Source organism: Cupressus sempervirens, chromosome 7 (assembly GCF_028749045.1).
Source record: "Cupressus sempervirens isolate cs-2001-9-10 chromosome 7, ASM2874904v1, whole genome shotgun sequence".
Classification (NCBI taxonomy): Eukaryota; Viridiplantae; Streptophyta; class Pinopsida; order Cupressales; family Cupressaceae; genus Cupressus; species Cupressus sempervirens.
Genome location: NC_143124.1, coordinates 556723594 through 556735675, shown reverse-complemented (window position 1 = coordinate 556735675; position 12082 = coordinate 556723594).

Here is a 12082-nt window from a genome sequence, read left to right as displayed (position 1 = left end):
AGTCTCTTCTCATATTTAGATGCCATCTCCACCATTCTAGGGCTGTTGTTTGATTTCCCATTTCCTATTTTTAAGGGAATCCAAGGTAAATAAGTTGCATGCAACATTTTCAATAATTTAAAATGTTGTCATGACAACTTCTTGACAACATTTGGCATCTTTTCCATTATGCCTCCATCCTAATTTTTAGGACCTCTAACCTCTATATTCCAAGGAACCAACATCATTTATGGCCACTAAGAATTTTTCTCACCACTTATATGTGTTTAGAACACATTTAAGACTCTAATCCAACACTAATCTTCTAACACTAAGAAAAATAATTAGCAACTAACAATGGTTATTTGTGTGACCTTAGTCCTAATGAATAACTCACTTATCCCACATATAAAATGACCTTAAAAGGTCTCAAAGCAACCTAAACTAAACTTCTTCACTTGGCTAGAGTAAAAAACAAGCCAAATACTAGACATGGAGAGGTTAGCCTAGGTGTGCTCCCGCACCACAATAGGTTCAATTTTGTTCTTCAAAATTAGGAAAGCCCTCATCTTAGGTAAAAATCTCTTATTGAATTCTTTCATAAATTTTGTAATTTGTTTCTTGTTCAACTCGGGCATGACTTGGGCAAGTGTACCCTATCTGATTTGCCTCTTAGTTTTCAATGCATATTTCTATTTTCCATCTAATCTAACATAGATCTCATTGGATATCATGTTCCCTTACTCCAATGGTGTGTACTTAAAATTTTCCATCATATATAACATTATTTGTTCCATTTTTTTCTTACCTTTATTGCTTTATTTATCATACTTAATAATAAAAAATTGTAATAGTCTTGTAATTCCCCTAATATTTTAACATACCTAATCATTTATTTGGGGCTTCTTGTGTAAAACCACTCTAAACTAGTTTGTATTCTCAAATTTGGTCCTCTCTTAATCTTCTTATTTTGCAACTATGAGCCTTCTTCTTGGCTTCATTTTTTTCCTCAGTTCAACCCCTTCAGGATTATCATTTCTCTTTATTGCACTCCTTCCTTGTGTAGGTCTTCTAACCTTTACTAATCCCTTCCTTTGTGGCTCGACAACTACAGTGGTAGTTGTCTTAGTTCTCTATCTTGACAGTCTTTGTATTTTAGGCATAGAATTAGAATCCTTTTTCTTGCCTTTACTTGTCTATAGCTTGGCCATAACTACCCCTTTACTTTTGGCTTTGGCCTATTCTTCTTCATGTCCTTATTTTTCAATATTTCTTTCATCTTCATATCCTTCTTCTTCTTCTTCTTCTTCTTCTTCTTCTTCATCACTGGATATATCTCCTCCTCTACCTTCAGTAATCTATAGTAGTGCCACCTACTTGACACCTTCACCCAAAATTCTTTCGATATTCTTGATCATCCCTTTTCTCTTCTTATTCAGCTTAGGAACCTTTGTTTCCATCATGATTTTAACCTTTGAAAATTTTTTTGTGTCAAATAGCTTGGCTTCCTTATCTATAGGCTCATTTAGCAATGTTGTGATTTTTGTAATTTCCTCATCAATGTTGATCTCATAACCTAGTGGCTTTAGCCATGCAATTCTAGGTATAACATCTTAGATCTAAGTTTGGTCTGTATCAACCAAAAAATAATTTATTTCATAGTACTTGTCAATTAATAACTTAGGGATCCTTGACCTATTTTTCTTTTTTTTCTTGAATTCATCAAAGTATCCATCCAAAATTGACTCAAAATTATGTCCTAATTAATTTATAAACTCATTAATCTTATGGGTTATTAGCTTCTTCTTGCTCTATGTAACATTGCCTTTAGTAGGAAAATAATTTTGCACATATAAGAATATGCAAACTAAAAAGGAACCAAACTTACACATTGTGGTCTTTGTCTTCCTGATACTCTTCAAATTTCTTCCAGCTATTGCAATTGTAACTCAGCTAAGTTGTATGAATAATGTTTCTTAATAATGTCCATGCAATGACAATTACAATATAGGGAACATTGTATGGTTGACTAGATTGGTAGAATTTGTGATCTATTACCTTCACACAAAAAAATTGTCTCAGCATCCTGAACAACAAAAATTTCCATTCCATGAGTGTTCTAGACTACCAATATATTAGTCGTAATCACATCTTTTCTTTTGCATCTAATAGTCTTTGCTTTGTTACATGTAGGGTAACTAGTCACTCGATGAACAATTTTCTTTGTGATTTCTATTGGTGCATCCTCAAGCCATAACTTCATCTCATGTACACGACTTAGAATAATCTTGATCCACTCAACCTTAAAAACCTTAAGGAAATCTAGGGCATGGTTGAGTCTATCCTTGGAAATATGTTTATTTTCATCTTTGAGTTTCTGATCAATGTATAATGTATCATACGCATTCCTCAGCTTGAAATCACCTATCTCACCAATCTTGCATGCATAGCATGACCTTACATCATGGATCATTATAACCCTAGGAGGGATGGATGACAAGGCACTAGAGCACTCTTTGATACAGTCTTTGGATACATTTTAAACTTTGGTGGCTTTATAGCTCCATTTTGAATCTATTGTAAATCACTAGCCTTTGAACCTCACCCTTCTTAACTATTAAACTCAATGTCATTTTTGTGTTAAGGGTTTGAAATTAGACTCTAATTTTCTCAATTATGACAACTTTCAAATCACTCCAATTATTGATAGCACATTGTAGAATCTTCACAAAAATCTCTTAACTTTTCTCTTGAATCGCTCTAACTCTAAAATCTTGAATGCAAGGTGTTCAAAATGATCAAAAAAAATCATTGTAAGGGTAAAAAAAATCAATTTTAGGGCCTCATAGATGCTTCATACATATAGTGGGTTTATGCCACCTATCTCAGCCTTCACTACAAAACTCAAAAAACACACTTCACACTTCCTTCAACTTGGCTAGTACCACAACTCCGTCAATACTAGCAATCTCACTCAATCTCTTAACACTTTCATCCTCTAATATTGATGCTTGTCAATTATTAACTTTTCAACTTGGTGTCTATACACTACTTGGTTTAAACTTCAAATTTGTCTTTATGCATCTACAATATGCTAATTTGGACTTTTTCACTTTCAATAGTAGGAATGGATGTTTGATTTATAAAATTTAGGGTACAATTCCATACATAACTCTTTATTTAGTCTGGGGTGGGGAAATCACCTAATCCATTGGATTGGATGATCACAACTTCACCATTTTCACTACTTTCTCCTTTAATTTTCTTTTTCCAAGTTTGATTTTTTTTTGGGTTCTGATTTCTTTAGCATTGACCTTTGTCTTTCTATTGTTCTCTTCATTATTTGATATTGGTGTTGAGTTCATGTAGTCTCTTCTTCGGTGACTGACCTTTTGATAGTTAAAGCATATTGGTCCAAAGTTCCTCCAATTTTTTGATCTTCCTCTGAGATGTATCCTTGCACAAATTATTGCAATGTGTCCATACTCTCTACATAACTGGAAATTAACCCAAATATTATAATCCTATTTTATAATATCTCCTTGCCTAGTTTCTTTGCCTTGACGTTTAGGTGTCCAACTTTTCCTTGCTTTAGATCTACAATCTTGTGCCTTATGACCATACTTCTTATGAGTATCCTTCAAATCTAGATGCTTGTTGTATCTTGTTGTTATTTGATCTACATTCATATGCTTGATGTCCATGCTTATTACAATTGAAACAATTTCCATTGAATTTAGGCTTAACATTTGACTTACCAATTTTTCTCCTACAAATGTTTATTGTGTGACCTAGTTTTTCATAATGTTAACACGTACGCTTCTTGTTCTTAGCATTCCTTTTCTCTCCATGCTTTGATGACTCGCCTTGCTTGGTAGATGAAATGAACTCGGTATAACCTAGCCTAGTAGTGTCATGAGTTCTTCTTTGTGCTCTTAGTTGTTGATAAATTTGTCTCAAGCCTCTTTGGATTTTTTCATTCTTTCCATGATTTCTTTTTGAGCTCTCAACATAGTTTTTAGTTGATTGTTCTCATATCTCAAATTTGAAATCTCTTCAACCTTCCTAAAAATCTCATGATTGTCACTTAATAATGGATTGACCATGTCAAATTCATTGTGAGTCTGCCTTTGTACTTCATTGATCATTCCATCAAGACTTGTAATCATCTACCTTTTATCATCATCCATCGTTACCTTATCTTCTTCATCCTTTTTATTTTGTTTAGTCACTTCACATAGCCTCAATAACTATATTTCATGTTCTCTTTGCAATGCTCTTATCCCTTCACTCAGAATTTTTTTCTTCTCCAATAGATTTTCTGTTGCTACATCAGTTTCACTAGATATTCCTTCATCACATATGTCCTCAATGCTTTCTTCCTTGTATTGTGTGTCATTTCATTGAATTTCCATCTCCTTCCTTTTCTTTAGGTATTTCTTCAGTTCCTACTTTGCAGCCTTGACTTTCTTAAATGCAAGCTGCAAATCAATCTTTTGATTCTCAATAACCTTTTCCAACTTGTAGGCATCCATCTCCAAGATCTTTGACTCTCAAGTGGTTAGACTTATTCCTTAGAGAGCTCAAATTTGATATCAATTTTTGGAAATCTAATAGGGAAAGTAAGATGCTAAGAGGGGGAAGTGGATGAATTAGGATCTATGAAACTTTCACCACTTCAAACATGAATCACTTTTATACTTATTCACAATACACATCTCTTCCTTAACCTTAAACCTTAACATGCAACATCATAAATCAACATGTAATATCATATCTAACATCTAATAACATGATTAACAATATAAGCAATAGATCAACACATGACACCAGATATGGTAACACAAAAACCCTTCAAGGTGAAGGAAAAATGGTGGTGAGGATGACACCCACAAAATCTTCACTATTGCAACAATAAAGTGTGCTTGTTAGGGATAAAAATATTGCTCACTTATAATTATCTACCATGCAAGGGGTCTTCCCTATTAGGAGCTTACAATATTGTTAAGGCTACCTTGATTAAAGGATTTTTGCATTGCAATAAAGTGAGCACTATGTTAGGAGATTTATAATAGGTGTGTTAGGACCATTCTATTTAGAGATTCACCTGATCCACTGGTTAGAATGAAATTAGTACCATGATCCTTCAGTTTGCACTTGGCTTCTAATGATAGATCTTCTCTTTCCAATATTCAATCACCTCAATGTGACAGATATACTTTATCTCCTCTTTGCACTTCTCGGTTGCCTTAGTCCTTCAACCTCTTAATTACCTTCAACTATGCAATCCTCTCTCTAAGAACTTCAACAACTCTTAACAACTCAAAATTAGTTCTTAAACCCTCCTTAAATAGCCATCTAATGAAGCTTCTAGATCTTGATCAATGATCATAATTCATTCTTTTTACTATTTGACCTTTCAATTTTTATGATTGGCTAATCACACAAAGGGATTAACGAGCCATAATTACAAGTGTAATTACCTCCATCATTGAGTCCTTGATCATATAAACACACTTCCAACTAGGAAAAATGGTTTACCTATGAGTTTGTACCATTCCAAACTCAAATACATCAAACCATATTTCTCAGCTCATATAGCTTTTGGAACTCAGCTCTTCTTGTTGTAACTTGTTGTCCCTCCCTTCTAGACTTCTTGGCACATGTCTCCTGAATCACTCGAAAACTAAGTTAAAATGCTTGGTGATGCTTATGTGTGTTCGATAAATATAACTTCCTCGACACAAACTAACATTGTTCACTTTGCTACTTAATAACTCAACTTCTACAATGACTTAGTCTCGGTGATGAAAGACCAACATTGTCTAGTAAATGACTAAGTGATTTCCACTAACTAACAATACTATGATTGCTTTTAGGGTCAACATATAGTTTCTTCATATTTCTCAACCACTAATCTAGGTATTATAATTTTTTGTTTCATTTGATTATGAAAACCTTTAATCATGCCAAATATATCTATAGTGATAATAGACTTGGTTTGCATGTTGTAATAGTAAATTATCAATGTCGTAGTACACTTATTAGTAATCCATGCTAAATATGACATATTTGGAAGTTTATATAAAATGTGGAAGAATAAATACATAACCAGTGATCCAAATCTAAAGGGTTGGTACTTATCATGCTTGATCCTCTTAATATTCTTAAGAAATTGTTGTCTTATCATCTCGCATACATTAATTTTCTCTCTTTTAATGATCATCTTGTTGGTTTTGTGAATAAATTTGGTTGAAGCTAGATTAAGTCTTAAAATGTAGTTCGTTTTGTATCCAAAGATTTTGCTGATTAGTCTTACATTGGTTTTCCAAATGTATTATAAACTCATTCCTCTACTATCCCATTTAGCTCCTATGTTATTTTCTACTTATTTCCTAATTATTTTTGGGAAATTAGGTATAGTTATAGTTTTGCTTAGCCCAATTACTTTATGAATTAAATCATTACTTATCATAACTATTTGATCTCCTATCTAGAACATGTCATTAAAAATTCTAATCAACAGTATTCTAATCCACTCCTTTTCATAAAATTTGTCATAACTCATGAATTGCAAAATGTTGAACTATCCTAAATGTTCAAATCTTGGTTTAAATATTTAGACATTATAGTAAACGTTATTTAGGTCTAAATAGATATCCCTATCCCTAATTTAATCAAATTTTCAATATGTGCATGCTCTAATGTCCTCTAAATGCAACATGTCAATAGGGGTTTGAGAGAAAGCACCAATAGGGTCATCTCCCATTGAAATAAAAGGGTGTTTCTTAAACTAGTACCTAGGTATCTCACTAACATTACATACTTGTGGGGTTGTGTATGGGGGGAATGTGAATCAAGGATATAAATCCTAAGTTCATTACATAACCACACTTACACACGTCAAAAAGTGATTCAAGGAGATTGATCCTTTTAGTTCTAACCCTAAGGTAACTAGATCTAGGAAGATTAGCATTGACCAAGTGTAAAGAGGAACTAATGCAAAAAAAAAAAAAAGATTTAATGGTTATAGGGTTGGAGAAAGAATGATTAAGTCCTTAAAACCCTAATATAGCAAGAGATATGAAGAGAAATTAATTGGATGAGTAATGTAATAATTAAGTGCAAGGAAATGGAAATGTGTATTAAAATAGAGAGGGAAAGAAAACTTACCTTATAAAATAAAAACCTCAAAATGGGATATCAAATGACCTCCAAAAGGATTGATTCTCATATGTTGGACCAAAAAGTGTGAGATAGACAAGACCCAAAAATCATTTGGCAATTTGTCAAAGCCAAACTCCTCAATCATGTCCAAAATGGTAGGGTCAAGTTGGATAATTAGGACTGATCTAGATGATCAAGGTTACTTTGGTAGGGTTTTACTATTAGGGTCAAACTTGATCATTAAAGGTGACTCAGTCACCAGTGAAAAGTTAGGGGTGATCTAGTCAGCCCTGAAGGAATGAGTGCAACATTGATTCTGATTATGTAGTTCTATAAAAAGACAAAAAGGATACTTAGATCTACAACTCGTTCACCAATTCAAAATTTACAACCTACAATAAAAGGGTCTTTATTGTTGATGGGGGTTTGACTTTTTCAAACCTTGATTTAGGAATTGACCTTGAATTCAAATAATTTAAATAACATAAATGTAAAGTAAATGTAAAAATTCACCTTACAATAGTAGGATCTCTGAAATTGAATGCAATGTGCTTACTTCACCAATTGATTTGGATCAAGAAAATGAAGATGAATGAATGTAGAAGATACAACAAAGGATCTTGAAGATGATCTTTCTAGAAAAACTCCTTGAAATGCATGAATCCTTGATCTCTAATGAAGGAGTTGCTTGAAGGATGCTTGGCGACTTGAATGCTTTCAAAATTAAAGGCTTGAGTGCTTGAGTGTGAGTTCTTGATCTTGTGAATGCATGATGTGAAAATGAAACAACAAGACTCCATTTTATAGAGATCTAAAAGCTACCAATCCCTCAAATTTTAAAATGAGGTAAGACCCATCTTTAAGTGGTGCAGTAAATTATCAGTCATGATAAGATTTCTTGGGGGAATAAATGAAGGATTTTTAATTTGAATTTATAAAGGGCTACCCCAATTTAGAAAATAAGATGAGACACATAATATTAATTTATAGGAGTGATAAAATATTATCTAAGATAGGACCATTTTTTATTACTAATTTAAACCAATTAATCAATGTGGGCACAATATTTAAGAAAAATAAATATCCAAGACATTTATATCAATTTTAAATTAATAAAAGGTCCAATGAGAGGAAATAAATTATTTAAATAGAGGATAAATGTAAATAAATTATAGAATTGCATTAAATGGGTTTTAAACCTTCATTAAATTAGAGTGCTTTCAATTTAAGATGGTGCAGGTTGCCATGACAATTGATCTACCAAATAACTTAAATCAAATCTTATAACTATCTTTCAAAAATTATTAATAACTTTAATTGGCTTACGTTAGTGCATCAATTAACTTGTTCTCAAATGCTTCAATTTACCTCTAAATCTCTCTATAATCTCCTTTCACTCTCGCATTTCTCAAATGGTGAGTGTAGTGGTAGAAATACGAATCAAGGATATGGAACCTTGGTTCATCACATAACTACAAACATTATGTAATAGAAAGAGGGAAACCAAGGAAATTACTCCTTTCAATCCCAATTCCCAAAGACTAGATCTAGAAAGATTAGTGCTAAACAAACAAGAAAGGGGCACTAGTGCAAACTAGGTCTAGGAAGAATAAGGGGAAAAGTAACCAAATCCTTTAAAAACCTAGATCACATGATAAGCTAGAGTTGGATACAAATATGATTCAGGGGATAAAAATCAATGAATATTAAAATTTCCCCAATGCTCCAAGAATCAACATCATTACAAAGTGTTCAAAATTTTGACTCCAATGCAGCTTGAACAAGAAAAATAAGAGTTCATATGCCAAAGTTATGACCAGTCAAAATTTGGTCAAATTAGGTACAAAAGTTGCCAAAAAGGTTAAAATTTAACCATCTCAAAAGTGGTTAACAATGGTTTTCAAATTGAAGAGCTTGTCAAGAGCTTTCTGACAATATTTGTTTTGTTGAAATGGAGATAGTATATGAAAGTTATGGTCATTTGAAGTTGGAGGTAAAAGACAAGTATTGATGATATCATCATAATGTCAACATCCTAGTCAACATAGTGATGGCACCTTGAGAAGTGGTTGGCAAAAATATACTTATGATATTTGAGCTCATAACCACCACCTAAACAACTTTCCACCTTAGTTGTTAAACCACACATAGTCCTTTTCTATTTATAGATCATGTTTATTTTAAAACCTTGAGGAATCTATCAACTACTTTTAAAAGGGGTCAGTGGGAGTTGAAATCCCAACCACCAATCCCCTAAAATTTTGGGTGACTATTGTGTCATTGAACAATTTAAAAATATAAGCGACACTTACTGTATTCAACTTATGTCTGAATGCCAATCCCTATTTAAATGGGAAAAATTGTTAAACAACCCCTCCAAATGGAATAAATCCAAAAAACATAAAATCTCATAACATTATCATGAAGATAAGCTATGGTAAAAAGGGGATTAATTGGTTTTATTTTTTTAAGCCTAATTATGACTACTTTTATGTATAAATTGGGGGGAGTAGGCCTTGGAAAAGCATCCAAGTGATGAGAAGGAAATTATGATCTTGAAAATTTGGTGATTGTTCTTGTACATTGGAGAGTAATGTTGCTATTGTGCTCAAAGGGAAGATCTTACAACACTTCTAATTGATTTTTGGAGCTAATTAGATCAATCCCCCTATTGGAGCAAGATTTGGAGATGTAGTTCGACCTACAAATGAACTCTGTTATCAATTGTATTTGGTCTTCTAACTATTTATTCAATTTCTTTCAAATTTCTACCTTATTATGCTTTGTTCATTTAAGCATTGCAATTACGTTAACACTCTTATTTAAATACTTGAATTAACTTTATGTAACTATGTTAAGAATTCCTCTCTAATCATCCTAGATCCTAATCAAATTAAAGTAAATATGTTGAAAAGACAAAAAAGGTAGAGAAGACACATTTAGAATCTATTTCAATGCTTTTTTTACTTATTAGAATGGATGAAAATTAGTACATATAAAAAACATTTGAGCTAGGCCTGAAACTATGTAATAAGCAAAACCCAAAAATCATTTGATAATCTATCATAGCCAAAATGGATGATCAGGGGTGATCTAGTCATTATTGATGCATCAGGGGTGACCTTAGAGACCTTGATAGAATGAATGCAATGTTGATTCTAATTTTTTAGTTTTGAAGAAAGGTGAAAAGGATACTCAGGTCTACAACCTGTTCGTTAGTCTTATATTCACAACTTGCAATAAGAAATGATTTTTGTTGTTGATGGGGGGTTTTCCTTGGTCAAAGCCTAGTTTAGGAATTATTCTTGGCTTGAAATAACATAAATGTAAAGTAAATGTATGAATTCACCTTACAATAATAGGATCTCTCATATCAAATGTGGTGTGCTTACTTCATCAATTGATTTGGATCAAGAAGATAAAGATGAATGGATGTAGAAGATGAAACAAAAGATCTTGAAAATGGCTCCCACAATTTTTTGAATGCTTGAATCCTTGATCCCTAATGGAGGATGATTGAAGACTTAAAGACCTGAGTGCTTGAGCACTAAAGGTATAGAGTACTTGTGCATGTATGACCTTGGATTGATATGAGATGTTGTGATGTATGAAATTGAGAAAATGAAAGGTCTTATATATATCTTAGAATTTACTAACTCTTATACATTTCCCTTCTTAATAATTAACACCACAAAGGTATCAAAACATGAGACCTAAATAAAGGACCCAAAATAGGGCCTAATCAGTGGTGCATTATGGCCTTTATTAGCCCATTAGGGGGGCACTAGATCCATGATTAATCAAGGCTGAATTACACCCCAAACAACCAAGGCCCAAAACCCTCAAGATCCCAAAATAGGTTAGATCCTAGAAATCAGGCATAGAATTTGAGATATAGTCATTTCAGCATAGAGAGAAGATTCCAAGTGGTTAAAGAAGGAAAGAGAGGACTAGGAGGATAGATCCTACCTCGAGCTTAACACTATGAAAATAGGAGCTTTAAAGATAATCAATTAGCTTTTACCCTAATTCCACCTAGGAGAAAGGACAAAAATCCTTTCCAAAATGAATCTTCATTAAATATGTTTAGTGAAGTATCAAAAAAGTGTATATTACATATAGAGCTCATGAAATATTTAGTGGTCTTCCATATCTCCATAATAGATTTTGTGAACATAGATTTAACTTCTATTGTACATAATAATGTTGTAGTTGACCTCATAGAACTTAATTTGATATTCAAGGTTGGTGATTTAGTGGTAAGAGTTCCCCTATTAAGGCTAAAAGTGATAATTCATGATGATGTAGAAGGTTTATTGTTGGGAACTACTTCCACCTTGTTATCTATGACTTCCTTTGACTTTTCCCTTCATAATGGCATGTTTGTTGAAGATCATTCCCTCACAAATATCTTATCAATGTTGTCTAACTATGATATGTTCACATTCTCTTTTCTTCTTTAATTATGCATGTTCCTTCTTGCATTAGGTGTTCTCATGTTGTTATTTAATCTATTAGATCTACAAAATCTTGTTGTATGACCCAAGCCATCGTAAATATGACATGAAATAACTCTATTCCCATACCTTGTTCTAAATTGATTGATCTATAATCTAAAATCCCTTGAAATGTGTCCAAACTTGTTGCATTTACAATACATTACTCCATTGTTGATAACACTTTTCATTCCCAAAGGTCTACTAGCTATCATGTTATTCCTTTTATTCATCCACATATTTGATCTCTTATTAGGCTTCTCTTGTTCACTTAATTTATTTTTATAAAGAAAAAAAATTGTAATATAACCAGTAAAGGGTTTAGTATTTAGTTTAGCTATGTAATCTCTTTTCATGTGTCTAAATTTGTTGCATGTAAACCATCTTCTATTGAATTATCTTATCTAATATTTAGGTTTGTCAAACTTATTTGATTATGG